Source organism: Psammomys obesus, unplaced genomic scaffold (assembly GCF_907164565.1).
Source record: "Psammomys obesus unplaced genomic scaffold, mPsaObe1.curated_primary_1811, whole genome shotgun sequence".
Lineage (NCBI taxonomy): Eukaryota > Metazoa > Chordata > Mammalia > Rodentia > Muridae > Psammomys > Psammomys obesus.
In genome coordinates, this window is record NW_026591560.1 from 108,755 (window position 1) to 111,182 (window position 2,428).

Consider the following 2,428-nt stretch of genomic DNA (forward strand, 5'->3'; position numbering starts at 1 on the left):
TTACTGCCCTTTTGTGATAAACTCAGAGGGTTTCTGGTTCAGCATTCCTCCTTCACCCCTGACTCAGATAGGGCCATTTGATCGACAGCTGGGCTCTATCCCAGGTTTCAGAGGCATGAATTTTCCCAGGTGTCCCAGCTCACCAGCGCTACACTATGGCCCAGAGTGAGCACTACAAGCATTGCTGGCCTAATGAAAGAGATGGGAGAGGGGACTAGGGGCTCCAGAGGGCCATCAAGGCACAGGCAGTACATGCATAGTGTTGGTGAAGCCAGAGCTAGGGCGCCAGCCAGTCATCACAGTGACCACATCTCCATTCTTGAAGAAGCCTTTGGCCTTGCCAACATTCATGGTCTCTACATGAAAGTCAAACATCCTCAGCCCAGGCTTAGTGCACTGCAACCTTACACAGCACAGGGAAGATACCACTGTACAGATGGGCCTGGCGATCTGTCTGGGAATTACATGTCACAGCAATGATGGGAGCACGAGGGCAGTGCTTGGCCACTTGATGAGCATGATAATGGTCCCACTGCAACACTTGAAGGAGGCCTCCATGGCCCTTCTGTGGAGTCGCTGGTAATGGGAGCCAGACGGCAGAGTTCCTCGAATAACTGCAAGTGATAGATGGCAGCCTCTGCCTCATGAGCAACCAGGTGCTGCATGCGAAGAGCCTCCAGGGGGTATTCCCCTTTGGCTGTTTCTCCCAACTGCATGATGCACTCTGCTACATCCAGGACTGTGCTGGTTACATCACTGCTCTCAGCACGGGTGGGACACAGTTTCTTGATCATGCTCCCCAGCATCTGTGTGGCTCAGATGACAGGCTTCCCAGCTAAGCTACATCTTCCAGTCATCATCTTCTGAGCCAAGAAGACCTTCTCTGCAGGAATCTCAGTGCATTGGTCAAAACAAGCCACCATGATCCCAACATTGGCTTCCAAATTCTCATCAAACCTGTGGACACCTTCATGGTTCTCAACTTTGCTGATGATCTTGTTATCCTTGCCCTTCTCTCCCAGGACCTTCCTAACCTCATGTCTTAAGCCACCATGATCCCAACACTGGCTTCCAAATTCTCATCAAACCTGTGGACACCTTCATGGTTCTCGACTTTGCTGATGATCTTGTTATTCTTGCCCTTCTCTCCCAGGACCTTCCTAACCTCATGTCTTAAGGATAAAAGATGCAAACACCATGTGTACATCCTGCTCCACTCCAAACTTCACATCCTGGACATCCTTTTCTGACTAGGCACAGAAGTCCACATCAGCTCCATGGAGGTTCACCCCCTTCTTGCTTCAAAGAGCCACCATCCTCCACATCACCAGGAAGTCAGCACCTTTCTCCTTCACCTGCAGTGAAATGAGCCCATCATTTACATAGATTTGCTGCCCACCTCCACCACCTTGTAGAGGTTATAGTCCAGCCACAGGATGTTCTCATCACACTTTTCCATGCAGGCATTGCCCAAGGTGATCTTCAGAGTGGGGTCCCTTTTCAGGTCCACTTCTGCAGTGCCGCTGCTCTTGATGAGTCCAGTCTGAATCTCAGGTCCCTTTGTGTCCAGAGACACTACAACAGGCCAGTAGAGGATGGGATCAGATGCGAAGCTCTCCGTGATTTCCCAAAGGTCATGACGGTTTTTGCATGGTACTCATAAGTTCCACGTGAGAAATTTAGAAATTCATTCCAGACTTAATCATCTCCCTCAGCATCGCCACAGATCAGGAAGCAAGACCAATGGTACAAATGATGCCAGTGTTATGGGCCATGATGGGCACAGAGTCAATGTCCAGGCGGCACATGTTTTCCAGGAAAAAATCAACCGTGGCTGCATGAAGCTGCTGTGTCTGAATGAAGGCAGTCGCTGCTTCGCTGTGTGGCTTCAGCATCATTCCTGAGGTCCTTGGGCATACTCTGGAGCCTGCTGTAATACCTAGATCAGACGTTTGCAGTGTCTGGATGCACCGCTGCTGTCAAAACATATAATTTCTAGAGATGACGTTTTAAACAGTAGGTGGCTACAGAATATTGATGGCAAGTAAAGAGTTACTGAGATTCTTGTACAAATTTCCAGTCATAGCAGAATGATCTTAAATGATAGGATAATTTATTATGGTTCTCTGATATGCACATAAGCATGCCTGACTGTGTTCATGTTTTCCTTTTCTTGTTTTGGTCTCATCCTTCTTTTAACCAGTATCTGATAATTAGAAAATGCTTCCACTGGTGGAAAAAAAAATAATTTATTTCAAGTTATATATATTGGACTCATGCTATTTAAACAAATACATAGCATGCTGTTAAGATGTTGATTTTCTGATTGTTGGTGCATTTCAGAGACTGGGGAGCTCTTAGAAGGTAAAGCTTTCCTTTGTTGATAGCTCACAGGAGTATACATTTGAAAATGATGGCTAGCCTTTGG

General features: G+C 47.3%; 1 pseudogene; it reads right to left on the reverse strand.

The window, feature by feature from the left end:
• Positions 1–234: 234 nt before the first annotated feature.
• On the reverse strand, positions 235–1,907 carry LOC129679448 (pyruvate kinase PKM-like; annotated as a pseudogene).
• Between the last annotated feature and the right edge of the window lie 521 nt (positions 1,908–2,428).